Below are 15586 nucleotides of genomic sequence, written 5' to 3' on the forward strand. Positions count from 1 at the left end.
ACATGCATTCATCCTTTTCTCTGTGAGGGGGTCATGCTTTGCTATTTCTTCTATATTGTCAAAAAATGACCCTTGTTGTGAGAGTCATCAGACTCTCGATGAATTCTCTGCGCTATATTTTGAGTGGCAGTTAATAGGAGCACATCTGCAATTGTTTTAATGTAAGTAGAGTTTTCCTCCACTTTCTTTTGCCGGTCGTCATTTATGACATCTAACATTGATGAGTTGCTGTCAATAGCCCTTTTATGCTGATTCCAAGCATACATAGCATTGATATGATGCTCTGCCTTCGAATGGATCTTAAACCCAGAATCGTTAAACAGAGCCTTTTTCCAGTTACAAAAACCTGACTGTAATGTGAAGGCAGATTTAGGTGTATTGTGTAGAGAAAAATGCCTACAGGCGAAACAATAAGTTGAATCTTGATTTACAGAATATTCAAGCCCTGAATTGTCCTTATAACAGGAGCTGTTGAAAGCCCTTTACCTAGTACCATGCTGAGTTCTGGGAAATGTTTTCAAACACGGCTGTACAGGACCCTCTTCTCTGGATCTTGAAATGTCTGAAACGCACGTTAAATAATGTGTCTTATGTCCATGGAAATGTCTAATTAAGGGATCCACAAGATTAGATACTAACAGCTGCTAAATAAAATGTGTAATTTAGAGGGAAGGGCTCGATGACATCTCCTGGCAGCTCTGGCTCACTATCTTGCTAAGAGCCAGAGGTCTCTGTGTCATCCCTTGATATATCTATTACATTAAAATAACACAAAAACCATTAGTGTATAATCAAAATAAAAATGCCACAGCCATCAAAGCAAGAGCACACATGAATCCAACCATTAGTGGTGGTAGACTGGGTCCTTGTGAAGTCTGACCACACTGACTCTGACTAGCCTCGGGTAGAGAGAGCTGCTCTGGGGTCCGGTGGTGATGCAAGGGCTGGGGTCCTTTTGCACCTGATCTACCTGTTTGTGCTTCTTTAAAAATAAGTCTGATATCTATCCCTTCCTTTTCATGTTTAATTGACCCTATGAAAAAAAATAAGACAGTCTACGGTTACATCTAAGCATCCAATTACCCACATTTTAGTCCAATCTCAATCTTAATTACAAATCCCCATTATCACAACTGTACCTTAAAATCAGCTACCAGCCTAAGTTACTAGTTAGATCATGGCTAGCCCTACTCTGCAGTATAACTTAGCTAGCTATAACTTCTTACACTTTTACGATAGCAAACAGGCTATCTGCAAATTGTGGTAATCTTTTGAGTAACGTTAACAGATTGATAATAACAATTGTTCATTTTGAGTTCAAGCACCAAAATCTAACTGAGTTCATGGAATTTAAATAGCTGAATGTTAACTTGCTGAACACTGACAGCTGTAGCCTACTAGTTACCCCACATTAGCTAAACATTCATATACTGTAACTTACGACACTGCACTGTATATGCGTGTATAACTAGCACAGATGTAAACATAATGTTAGGCTAAATTGGGAGCCGGTCTCTCTTATCAAAGGTCTAACGTTAACTTACACAAAGACTCAACTTTCATAAAAGTTGTTCAGGAAACCTAAATCCGATGCTAAACCTTAAAACGTACTTCAAATATGATGCTTTCGCCAATCGCGAAAAGAGCCTGTGTAAATATTCTATCTTCTTCTGTCTGTTCGTCTTATTCTTATTCTTCTGTATCTTGCAAACAACGTTAATATTCTCTCTTCCTTGTCTTCGAATTTGAAAACGTCAAAATAAATGCTTCTTTCAACAAGAGGTGAAACTAGATGTAAATCAGCATCAAACATCCAGTAGCAAATTACATTTTGAGGTGACACCCGGTGTGGCCAATCAGATGTCAGGGGGGTCCAGTGCCACCCCGGGCACCCCTCTGGCTCCGCCCCTGATCCTATATACAAAACATAGCTCAAGAGAAAGTGCAAGTGTCCACTCTTATCATTCTTGCTGATCTGTGTTCAGTAGCCATACGTGAGAGATCAGGTGCTCATGTGGTCTCAGCTAAATAGAGTAGGCGATAACCTATGCATGGCCGGAAAAGCAGTTATCGTCCCACTCCTAAAGGGTAGGCTATTAAACGTAGCTAAAGTGCAAGTATCTCCAACTTCGTCTAGCCTATCGGCTGATATAGCCCAGGAATACATGTAGCCTAATATAATGGGATACGGGAGCCATGTTCCCTCTAATATCTTTTGGCACTGAGAAAATGTCAGATCTGCTGAGAGCAAACGTAAACCTTGTTAAATGTCTGTGCACCTTCTAGCATGAGTTTACTGAGAACACCGAGGCTGTACCCGCTTTCATTTATTGTTTTAACAGTGACCAAGTAGGCTACTGTTGCTATTTGATCATAATGTAGGCCTACCAGAGTGGCTTACAGTTAAAAAACTACGGAAAAAAAGAATTGCATAACATGTTAACAAGGAAATAGCGGTTCTATCATTCAGCCTACAGTAATAGCCAATTTAGTGCTCAATGTAGGCCGACATTCCATGAGACTTTTGAAAAACACATGCAGGCCTTCACATGAACCTTATTTATCCACTTGTCCTTCAGACAAGGAGGTGACTGAACATTTTGTTATGTTGTTTGATGCAAGAAACCACTTTACAAAATGAAAGGAATTAGTATTAGTATTCCCACTCCCCCATTGCTGACTATAAATGATCTACCACTGGGCTAATAACTCATTAACTAGGAATATGAACAAATGTGCACACATGACTACATGCAGCTCTCCCTTTGATCTCAAATCAAGCGCATAATAATCACAACTGCTCATGCTGTAAAACAGTCCAGTGGCACAAATCCATATATGGCAATGGCCTATTTGCATATATGCCTACTGCAGCTCTGATTGGTTATGGCGCACTTGTCTGTGTAGAGTATGGGTATGCGCTCTACCTGCAACAAAATCTCTTGCAAAGTTAGTTTTGGTATGTTTCATTGAATGTGGCTAATATTGAGCTAATTCGATGACAATTCCCACTGTAAAGGGAAACGTTGATAGCGACCCCTGTGGCGGGCCAGGTAGCTAATTTGGGAAAACTAAGTTAAGTTCAAGTTCTTGTGCTTCTCTGCAAGGATTGATTTTTCTTCTGTGCTGGCTTTCCATATCATAAGACCATTACCCTGATTGTACCATTCCAAACATGCTCTCTCTCAATATAGATGGAAGGTGGAATACAATTACGCAGGCTCCAATGCTAGTTGGATGTGCAAAACCCAGCTGTGAGATGCCCAGTGATGCAGAACTCACAAACAAGCTAAATGCCTTTCATTCTCGATTTGAGGAAAAACAACACTGAGTCTTGCATGAAAGCCTCTTTTGTTCCGGACGATTGTGTGATTTCGCTCTCCGTGGCTGATGTGAGTAAAACTTTTAAATAGGTTAACACCTGCAAGGCTGCAGATGGAATACCAGGGCCCGTTCTCAGAACATGCGCAGACCAGCTGGCAAGCGACTTCATGGACATTTTCAATCTCTCCCAGTCTATAATCCCAACATGTTTCATGCTGATCACCATTGTCCCTGTTCACAGGAACTCCAAGGTAACCTGCCTAAATGACTATCGTCCCATAGCAATCACATCTGTAATTATGAAGTGCTTTGAAAGGCTGGTCATAAAAGACATCAACACCATCATGCCAGAAACACTGGACCCACTCCAATTCGCATACCGCACCAACAGATCCACAGATGATGCAATCTCAATTGCACTTCACCCTGCTTTCTCCCACCTGGAAAAGAGGGGATATAACTGTTTAAGAATGATGTTTGTAGACTACTCCTCTGCGTTCAACCACATACTTTTCTGATGACACGATTCAACTTGTCAGTGTGGTGCCAGGACAACAGCCTCTCGCTCAATATCAGTAAGACCAAAGAGCTAATTCTGAACTGCAGGAAAAAGAAAGAAGAGCACGCCCCCTTCCACATCAACAGAGCTGGAGTGGAGTGGGTTGAGAGATTGAAGTTCCTTGGTGTCCACATCACTAAGGACTTAACATGGTCCACACATAGCCGAACAGTTGTGAAGAGGGCACAATAGCGCCTCTTCCACCTCAGGAGTCTGAAAAGATTTGGCATGGGCCCTTGGATCCTCAAAAATGTATACAGCTGCACCATCAAGAGCATCTTCACTGCATCACCGCTTGGTATGGCAAATGCACCGCCCTTCACCTCAAAGCACTACAGAGGGGGATGCAGACAGCCCAGTACATCACTTGGGCCGAGTTCCATGCCATCATGGACCTCTATATCAGGCCATGTCGGAGGAAGGCCTGAAAAATGATCAACAACTTCAGCCACCCAAGACATAGACTGTTCACTCTGCCTGACTCCAGGCTGTAATCGCTGCCAAAGGTGTGCTGTGGAAATTCTACACAGGGGATACTTGAAGTCAATCTTAAATGAATCATTCTATATTAACAGCAAGCTGGACAGGTCACAATTAAACTTAGATGCATATTGCATCGGTCTGAAGTGAGCTCCGCCGGGGCAGTCCCTTTTAGTTCTCTTATATACTGCTTACAAAGACAAGTTATATTTGCATGATTTAGCTTATTCCTTATTCATAATTAATTCATAATTAATTAACGTTTGGTTCATGCGTGTGACCGAGCAATACCTCATGAGGCTTCTTCTCACCAAGCTGAGACCTTGAAACTGAGATATCCGTTTCGTTTTCTGCCAAAATTGCAGATACTGATAGTGAGGATTCCTCCCAGGCACGTTCAATCAGTCACCTGCATGAACACAGAAATGGTTATTAGAAAAGCACCCCAAAACTTTTTCCATCACAGGTGCTTCAACAAAGTACTGAGTAAAGGGTCTGAATAGTTATACAACTGTGATATATCTGTTTTAGAATTTTTATAAATTAGATAACATTTCTAAAAAACTGTTTTTGCTTTGTCATTATAGGACATTGTGTGTAGATGAGGGGGGGAAACGATTTTATCCATTTTAGAATAAGGCTGTAACGTAACAAAATGTGGAAGAAGTCAAGGAGTCTGAATACTTTCCTACATAAGGGACCAGTATAACCCCATATCTTCCAGGTACAGACCAGTATAGCCCCCTACCCTCCAGGTATAGCCCCCTACCCTCCAGATATAGACCAGTATAGCCCCCTACCCTCCAGGTACAGACCAGTATAGCCCCATGCCCTCCAGGTACAGACCAGTATAGCCCCCTACCCTCAAGCAATACTTATATATGCCATTTGAACATGGTTAACTGACTTTTGGGTTCAGAAGCCAACTTCCTTTGATCATATATGGCAAATGGAAAAAACATAGGCCTTATGGACAAACTCACATAAAATAAGACAAATCTATATACATACGCTTCCTACATATGTATAATTGACAACAAAAAAAATAGATTTTTGAAGATTTCACCCTTGAGTCCTGACTTTCTGATTATTTCCCATATAGAATCTTATAGTGGAGCGCACTCGCCCCCTTTGTGATTTTTTGTATATTTCACCCGGCATTTGACATATTCCACTTGCAATATGTTTTTGACCAATTGCCACCCAATTGAGTGGTATTTGCTATTGTGTATATGGATCGTCCACTGCCAATAAGTAGCCATTCATTTTTGTCCATTTTATGGAGGTCTTCCCTTTCCGAATGCACTGTATATACACTCACTCACACACATTACACTGACACTCTCACACAAACCCACACACATTCACATACACTACATACGCACACACACATAACACACATGCATACCCATGCCATACACATGCATGCATGCATGCATGCATGCGCGCACACACACACACACACACACACACTTTCACAATCATATGCTGCTCTTTATTTTACTCATATTATTATCTATCCTGATGCCTAGTTATTTTACCTTGTCTTCATGTACATATCCACCTCAAATACCTTATTATTATCTATCCTGATGCCTAGTCACTTTACCCAACCTTTATGTACATATTTACCTCAAATACCTAGTATTCTGCACAGTGATATGGCACTGGTACTCCCTGTATACAGCTTCATTTTTGTTCCTCTTGTGTTAGTTACTATTAGACTTTTTTCTTATCTTATTTTCCCTCACAATAAATTGGGGAGGGGACTGTTTATCTGTCTCCGTCCATTAGTATGTTAGTTTGTTAGTACATGCATCACATGTGATATCTCCGTTAGCACAGGCACCAATTTTGATTCAACTAGGGTGAATGCTGCATTTTGCAATAGTAATGCGGCATTTACAAAATGACACTGATTGGCCAGATGGAGGCGCTATAACGAGGCGCTATGATGAGTGATTGAAGATGCAAACTTTTAAATGTCATGCCCCTCACCCCACTTAGCCTAAAGTCATGAAATTCAGTACATCGGTCTCTATTCTCATGCATTTACTGATGATGTTTACTGTTGTTTTTTTAAAACTCTACTTTGTTGGGAAAGGCTTGTAAGCAAGCATTTTCCGTTAAAGTCTACACATGCTGTATTCTGAATAATACAATTAGATTTTTATTTGTCTCTTTCTCTCTCTTTACATGATGTGTATACATGTGCACACAGGGAGAGTGAACATGCATTGGTCCAGGCTGTTTGATTCAGGTCTGCCTTTTTAAAAACCTACCCTCGAGCTAGTAGGAGATGGCACCTGCTCAGTTCCAGGTGAATTTCAGCTATCAAAACATAAGTGGAAAATATAGAGAGGGGCCTGTACTCCCTACTCCAATAAAAACCTTCACACCACTAATTCTACTAGTAGTAAGTACATTTCAAGCTGACAGAAATATAGTAACAGTACATGACTATCATTTATACAAAGCAAATAATTCAAGGTATAGAGGAGTTATCCCTCTTAGATTCACATGGTACTTTTAGAGGGGAGTGTGGATTTCATAATTCATAAAATCCGACATGTTTTGATTGGACCAATTTTACCATTTGAAAATATTACATTTGCATGTCAAGCAGTGAACAAACAGGGGCTCCAGGTTTCCCAGCAGCAGGTTCGGAGGTGTACACAGTGAGAAGTGGATGTGCTGCCTTTTGTTAACAGTTTACAAGACTCTCCTCCTGGTACGCTGGCACAACAGGCACCTGTTGACAGAGCCCATTGGACAAAGATGAAATGTAAACAGGCCTGCTGAAAAGGTTGCTCCACAGTTTGAAAAGGGTCCATTTGGGTGAGATGGCAGATAAAGCTTATTGCGAACAACACCAGCCTCGGGTTATACAGCCCCTCACCCCTCTCAATAAAGAGCAGCAGATGTAGATAATTGTTTCCCCTTATGACGCAGAGCGAGCTCAGGCCAGGGAGTGTGTATGTGTGTGTTTGTGAGGTGGCTGTGTCTTGTGTGAGGGGTAAGACATAGAGTGACTAACTTATGAAAAAAGGTTACAGCAGGACTTAAATAGAGCAACAGGAGGGTGAGTTGACCACTTGTACCCATTGTGGATCTGCAGGATGCATCTGAAGGTAAGATGTCTTGGCTCAGGTCAAATTGCACTCTAGGCCTCCCGAGTGGCGCAACACTCTAAGGCACTGTATTGCTTGAGGCGCCACTACAGATCCGGGTTTGATCCCGGGCGGTGTCGCAGCCAGCTGCGCCCGTGAGATCCATGAGGCGACGCACAATTGGCCCGGCGTCGTCCGGGTTAGGGGAGGGTTTGGCTGGCCGGGATGTCCTTGTCCCATTGCACTCTAGCTACTCCTGTGGTGGGCCGGGCACATGCACGCTGACACGGTCACCAGTTGTACTGTGTTTCCTCTGACACATTGGTGTGGCTGGCTTCTGGGTTAAGCAAGCAGTGTGTCAAGAAGCAGTGCAACTTTGCAGGGTCATGCTTGGGGGGATGCATGGCTCTCGACCTTTGCCTCTCCCAAGTCCGTACTGGAGTTGCAGAGATGGGACAAGACTAACTACCAATTGGACATCACTAAAAAGTAAACAAAAAATGTTGGACTCTAGGGATGCTCGATACTTTTCTATAGGCCTAATTAAAATTGATGAAGGGTGAGGCTAATCAATCGTATAAATGTTCATTTTAGTTTGTTCTGTAATCATTAAAGCACTCCAAATAATGAATGGAATATGACTCAAACCTGAATTGTAATGTTACCCATTGCTTTGTTCCCACCAGTTATGCATGGTAACCAAAGGATATATGATGCGTCATAATAATGCCTGAAGGTAAGAGTAAGCTATATGCAAACCTGATGTTCAGAAATGATCAACTTAATGCATATTCACCTCTATTACTGGAAAGTATTGTGATTTTCATAGCAGATTGGTGTAACGTAATATGCTGGGAGTCAGGGGCAGGTGCAGAAGGTGAGTTTAATAATGAATCGAAGCAGATTGACAAAATGTGAGAAGCGTACAGAACGTGAGAGAAAACAATACTACCTAGTAACTGCTGTCAACTGAGGGCTAAATAAAGGGTGAGTAATCAAGGAGATAATGATGACCAGGTGTGCGTAATGATTGTTGCCAGGGCCGGTGGTTAGCAGACCGGCGACGCCAAGCGCTGGAGAGAGGGAGCGGACACTTGTTGTTGACTAGCATGTTCTGTAAGGAGAAAGGACGGAGCTGTGCGATCAAACGTATGTTTGAAATATGGACCAGTCCTTATTTACAGTTGAGCACCACAGCAGGCAAGCAGGCTACACTTGACCTTGATCAGAACAGAACACAGCAGGCAGGGCTCTGAGAGGGCCCTGGAGGAAGTCTAATCCTATTGCTGAGAGACAAAAACACCATCCTCAGAGCCAAATGTCTCTCCAGAAATACCATGCCTGACCATCCAGGCAGCAGCCACCAGCTCACTCCATTAGCTACCACAATTAAAGTAGCCCTGGCTGGGCATCCCAGCTTATTAAATTGAAACGGATGGTGCATTAGTGGTAGCTGCAGGTCAGGGAAAGGTAACATTAGAGGTAATACACACAGAGAGATGAGACCCCTTCAGATCAGTTACTATTGCAGTTTTATATTTTGAGATGAAAAGAGTAAACCTGATGTACACTGTCATGACTGGCCTGTTCGGGTCAGGTTACCGTAGACCATAATCCTACAGCGATATCTCTCACACCCACCAGCGGGAGAGAGATAGAGAGTTATGGAGGTGGGGGGTTTCATTACACCTCCCACCCATTGTAAATCTTAAGGCAGCAGACAAAATCCCCTTTGTCCTCTCAGTATGGAGGGATGGAATGTATGATGGGCCTATGGAGAATCTACCTCTGAACAGTAACATGTAATAAATGGACTTTGGGACAATATGTTTCGTGGCAATAGATGGAATATGAAATGATATGAGTGTCATTTTTGTTATGTTATTAAAAGTTAAATGACGACGTTATAACGAAAACATTATAACTTGAAGAGTTTTCACACTCATGTACTTGAGGTTTGCATACTGTACGTTGTGTGGAAAATGTCCAGATCAAAGAGAATGTATTTGTAAAGATGTAATGTGAAGTTAGTTGTCTAAATTGGATCTGAGTAAAATCCAGACCTTGCATCGTAGCTAGTTACGACCAGAGAACTTGCCCTAAAGGTGGAAACGCCAATTTCTGACCCGAGGGTATAAAACACATGAGTTCAGAGCTAATATAGCAGACTAAGCAACCACGAGCTCCAGCCAATGTCCGAATTAGTTGCATACCTAAAATTCAACACAAGGTTGAAGAAGACAAAGGAACCTGAAGAGGGTTAAACCAAGGCCTCATACCTTTTAAAGGGTTAATATATTGTGCTATGATAAACTCTGTGTGTGTGTGTGTTAAAACCTGTTTCGAGTGTTGTGCCCTTCAGACACTATCAGAAGACTGAAACCGCCTACAGTACGTTCATACTCCTCCTGTCTGGGACCCACCATGGTTATCTGAGGTTCTGAAAACACAAGGCTGCCGCAAGCCTGATGAAAACAGCCACCTGTCAGAAGATGCTTGGACTCGTTCACCTTGTTATGACTCTATACTTGTGATGGAAGGTCAAGTTTCTGTCAACCCACTTCTGAGCTTTTAATTGCTGATAAGATGGTTGCTGCTGTCAGGGGGAGGTTAGATTTATTAAAATGTTGTTGTCAGGGAAACTCACGCAAGGAGGACTGGGAGAGGCTCCATGAGTTACAGGATGTCTTAGACATTTTGCACAACCTGGGGAGAGCTATTATGTACTGTACTCTGTACCAACTTCTGCACACAATTGTATTACTATAGGAGTATTCTAATACTTAAACAACGAGTCTGTGTTTCCTTTCCAATACTAATGTATGTTTGATAATTATACAGACCTGATCATCTGTTGAAGAAATTGACCAACAAAACCTTTTTACAATCTATGCTACGGATGAGTAACTGTGTCTAAGAGGGTGAATTCAAGCAGGACCACCGGGTCACCACTCTCCAAGGAATCGTGTGTCTCAACTACTTTCATTCCCACACTGGAACCATCTCCACGGCTGATTAGCCGTCCTCTGAAGAACCCTTTTCAGAGCAAGGACGAGGAAACATTCCACTAAGAGTAAGGACACTGACATCGTGAGGACAAACAGAGAGTTACACCTGGCAACCGAAGGTGTGCTGTCATCAGAGAAGTCAGAACGCGGTCCACGAAGAGGCACCCCATCAGAGACGTTCAAAACTGAATTACATCATTATATTCTGACCCATTAGAGCGGCAGTTCGGGGCAAGGTTAGGGTTCAAATAAGCATCGTTGACAACTGTACCCAAGTGCGGTTTTCTCTCGTGCACACTCTCTCTCTCTTTTGAAATCCACATTTTGTAACACGTGTCATATTGTGTTGGCCTGCTAGGAACCTGTTTCATTGTACTAAGTTCTAATCAATAGCCTAGACTGTGTGTTTATGTATCTTATATTATCATTTTAGCTTGTTAGTAAATAAATGATCAGCTCAATTGGTGTGGTATTGACTTATTTAGTGAGACTCGCGAATTAGTGAGACTCGCGAATTCCCGAATTATGCGACGTTCAGAATGAGACTGTAAAGGAAATTAATTAATTAGCAACTGTTGTAAAATCGATATTCTGATATTCTTTGAGTTAATTTGGAAAGTAGAAACTCAATAAAGCCAAAACCCTCCCATTGTGCACCAGGTTAATGAGTTAATAATTACCTGATTCATTTCATCACGTAATTAACCGTTAATCATTCAATGAGCAGCAGTCGTCACATTAATCAATACAACATTACGACAGCACTCTTAGAAAAAAATGTGCAATCTAGAACCTAAAAGGGTTCTTCAGCTGTCCCCATAGGAAAACCATTTTAATAACCCTTTTTGGTTCTAGGTAGAACTTTTTTTGGTTCCATGTAAAAAACCTTTCCACAGAGGGAACCCAAAATGGAACCCAAAATGGTTCTACCTGGAACCAAAAAGCATGCTCCTATGGGGACAGCCAAATAACCCTTTTGGAACCCTTTTTTCTAAGAGTGTAGTTTGTGTGTAGTTAGTTTAGGACAAACTCAAATGTAGTGGTGTAACGATAATACAGACACAGTGGAGACCTTCTTGTGACTAAATTGGTAATCAAATGTTAATATTTTCAAATATGTTTTAAATATCAACATATCTGTTTCTTATCCAAAAAAAGGGAACTGTTCTGTAGCTATTGTCCCAGGGAACGTGGAGAGCTATGTCGCTGTTCAACCCCTTGGTGTGGGCGCGAGAGTTGCTACGACAGAGCAGAAGCTCCTCCAGACTGGTGCTGGTGGTCGTGTGTGTTGCCCTGCTACTGGATAACATGCTGCTTACTGTTGTCGGTGAGTCCAGACAACTCACACACACACGCACACGTACACACATACACACACTTTAAAATGTGCATGTAGTTGTGTACCTTAGATTGGATAGTGATATTTGTATTGAAAAAGGCACGTCACCCATTTTAATATTTAGCTGCAGGGCCAACAATGCAGCTAGCGTGACCATAGCATTTGCCTTTAACTGGCCTGACATCTAGACCCCACAGAGAATAACTTGGGTTGACAGAGAGCAGCGCGACCACATTCCCCCTCATGGAGTAGATCCACTGTGCCTCCCCGGCACTGAGACAAAAGGGTTCCCTCCTTTCCTTTCGCCTGCCTTTTAAAGTGCACAGTCTCCCACAAACCCAAATGTGTCGTCTCTCCTCTCTCGCAGTGCCCATCATCCCAACGTTTTTACATGCCCTGGATCCCCCTACACAGGACACCTTCATCCAGCATGCAGAGGCTCTCTGAGGAGGGCTTCACATTGACCTCAGTCCACTCCTTATACGACAACACTTCCTACAGCATCAGCTGCTCTGAGAGCAACCTGTCTGAGGCCCTCCTCTTCAACATCTCCAGAAACTCCAGCCAGGTGAAAGGCAGCACATGCCAGGAGGACAGTGCCTTCTTGGACAAGGAGAATGTTCGTGTGGGACTCCTCTTTGCCTCCAAGGCTCTGGTGCAGCTTCTGATCAATCCCTTCGTGGGTCCCCTGACCAACAGGTTCATGTTCTGGCTTCACAGCAAGTGTTTTTGTGTGTGTGACAAAATCACAGCTAGCTAGGACAGTGTTCAACTTTGCATTTATTGAAAATGATTAAATACAATACACACTGGTTCTAATCTTATCCTTATCTTTTCCCTCAAGAGTTGGACATCACATACCAATGTTTGCTGTCTTTATCATCATGTTTGTTTCAACAATAAGTATGTGTGCCTGACACTGACACACACTTCTAACTTGTTACACACAGTTGATAATGAGATATAATTGAGGTAGTGATCTCTAATATACATACCATGACTGTTTCACAACTCCAATTGCGTCATCTTTAGATTTGATTTTATCTTACCACAGTGCAGTCATGGTAACGGAGGTTGTGTCCTGTGGTTGTCAGTGTTTGCCTTCTCATGTGCATGCTCCTTGTTGTTTTTTGCTCGCTCTCTTCAGGGAATTGGTTCCTCTTTCTCCTCCTGTGTTTCACAAAAACCTCCCCAGTGTTGTAATAGAATATGAACCATTTTGTCCGAGCATCTTAACGTCTAAGTGAAAAGCATGTCTTCTCCCGTAAGACTGGGAATGTTGGCCAGTGTGTACACAAGTAATGAGGAGAGAGGCGTAGCTATGGGGATCGCACTGGGTGGACTGGCCGTGGAGGTTCTCGGTGAGTTACTCCCCTTTTTTATTTTTTATTTGACCTTTATTTAACTAGGCAAATCAGTTAAGGGCAAAGTCTTATTTACAATGACAGATTACCAAAAGGCAAAAGGCGGGACGGGGGCCTGAGATAAAAAAAAATAAAAAAATACAATATAAATATAGGACAAAGCACACATTACAACAAGAGAGACAACACAACACTACATACAGAGAGACCTAAGACAACAACATAGCAAGGCAGCGACACATGACAACACAACACGGTAGCAGCACAAAACGTGGTACAAACATTATTGGGCACAGACAACAGCACAAAGGGCAAGAAGTTAGAGACAACAGTGTAACGGTGTGAAATACTGCCAGAAAGGCTTAGATTAAGAAAGGAGCAGATCCTGGTGGTCCTGTGTGGCTCAGTTGGTAGAGCATGGCACTTGTAAGTTGTGCGGTCAATTACCACTGTGGCCACCCATACGAAATTGTACTGTATGCACACATTACTACTGTAAGATGCTTTGGATAAAAGCATCTGCTAAATAGCAAATGGTTACGACGAAACGTATCTTACACTAACATATGCCAAATGTGAAATCATAATGTGGAATACATGTATAATCAAGGACTTTTTCTTGAAAATGTCTTTGACAGTTGGAGCGCCATTTGGAAGTGTGATGTATTCATTTGTGGGGAAGACTGCTCCTTTCTTGATCTTGGCCTTTCTGGCAGTATTTCAGTATTTCCGTTTATCTGTTACACTTTACATTACAGTGACCTTATTACAGTGTAATTATTCCTGTAATTACAGTGTAAGAAGTATTGTAATTACTCAGTGCAGTGTAATAATGAGCAATAACAATTATCATTACACTTGTACAGTAAAGTCTGTACTTATAATGTACTTTGCATTACTTAGGCTTAGGGTCAGGCCAACGTTAGGGTTATGGTTAGGTACAGTGTAATATGGGAAATTACTATACTTGTTGTTACACTGTAATTACATGATACACAGTAATAAGAACACTAATGTCAAGTGTTACCAGATTATCTGTTGTGGCTACCAGTCAGAATGAACAGTTTAGACAGGCAAGCTGTTTGTATTGTTCGGAGAGGACAAGGTATATTCTAGGAATGTTCCTTAATGCCAACTGACTGACTCTCTAAACACACAGTGTTACATCTCTGCCATCAAAGATTTCACCAGATGTGAGTATACTTTTCACCTTTTCTTTCAAGATAAAAGATTTAAAAAATAAATGTAACCCAGCCACAAAATGAACATAACTGACTTGATCAAATCAAAAAATGGGGCTTTATCTCAATTCATCTTTCCTTGAGTCCTCAAATGCTATCTCCCACCTCTTTCACAAAACCATTAGAGAAGAAGGCCTGGGGAGGGACTTTGGACCTTCTCTTCCAATACTATAGACTAGAAGGCGAGGAGCTAGGGTGTGAGGAACCGCGGAAATACAAATTCGGATTGAGCCAGAGTGTGTACCAATCAGTGTCGTTTAAGATGCACCGAACAGAAGCCACCATTGCATTAAATTACACGTTGTCTTATTTTATAATGTTGACATTTCAGAGGTCTCCTCCCTCACGCTAGAAAAAACAAGACATTTTTCCTGTCTCCTCCGGCTTAACATTTCACATTAACTTACAGAGTGTAGATGGCACTCCTTTGCTGACCCTACTGAAGGACCCCTACATTCTAATTTGTGCAGGTGAGTCTGGGACTTGACTGTCAGAATAACAAACCAAAGAGTAAGGCTAAACACAGAGGAAATGTCCCTAATGTCAATCTATTCCCTGTTAGTGCACTACTTTTGACCAGGCCTTATGGGTGAAGTAGTGCACTAAATAGGGATTACATTGCCATTTGGGATGCAGGCATAGTCGTAAAACAGAAGTGAGCTGACCTTGGTGCTTTGGTTTCAGGCTCTCTGTGCTTCGCCAACATGGGAGTTGCCATTCTGGAGCCCACACTTCCCATCTGGATGATGCAGACCATGTGCTCTCCCAAATGACTGCTTGGTACGTTTTTGCGTCACGTTTTTTTTCTTTCCAGTAAATCCTATGGATTAAATACTCCTTCCTTTGTTTGACAGTGTTTTGCGTTTGATTTGTAGGTATGGCTTTCCTACCAGCAAGCATTTCTTACCTTATTGGCACCAATTTAACAAAACGTGAAGGTAGGTTTTCGTTGATCCTCTCCTGGTTACTTCTATTTGTTCCTATCTATCAATTATCAATATATAAAAGTCTAGTCACTCAGAAAATAAGTTCTCATGTAAGCCTATGGGGGTTGTGTGAATCAGTGTTAGTGTCTGTGTGAATGTGTGTGTGCAGGGGCAGACTGCCCGAAATGCTGGATGTACTGGTCAATTTTTTTTTATTTTTGCGCAAAATGATAAT

The 15586-nt window shown here is 41.9% G+C and overlaps 1 protein-coding gene and 1 long non-coding RNA gene across 2 annotated transcripts in view; one reads left to right on the forward strand and one right to left on the reverse strand.

Annotated features, from left to right (window-relative positions):
• The window catches only part of LOC110526115 (dickkopf-related protein 4), a 45525-nt gene that overhangs the window by 6448 nt on the left and 23491 nt on the right, over positions 1-15586 (reverse strand). The gene's annotated exons all lie outside the window — the stretch shown is intronic.
• LOC110526117 lies at positions 7775-15535 on the forward strand. Its single transcript, XR_005052154.1, has 7 exons — positions 7775-10717; positions 11640-11808; positions 12188-13181; positions 14344-14377; positions 14835-14895; positions 15110-15205; positions 15301-15535. It is a non-coding gene; the product is annotated as an uncharacterized LOC110526117 (long non-coding RNA).

Source organism: Oncorhynchus mykiss, chromosome 6 (assembly GCF_013265735.2).
Source record: "Oncorhynchus mykiss isolate Arlee chromosome 6, USDA_OmykA_1.1, whole genome shotgun sequence".
NCBI classification, from domain to species: Eukaryota; Metazoa; Chordata; class Actinopteri; order Salmoniformes; family Salmonidae; genus Oncorhynchus; species Oncorhynchus mykiss.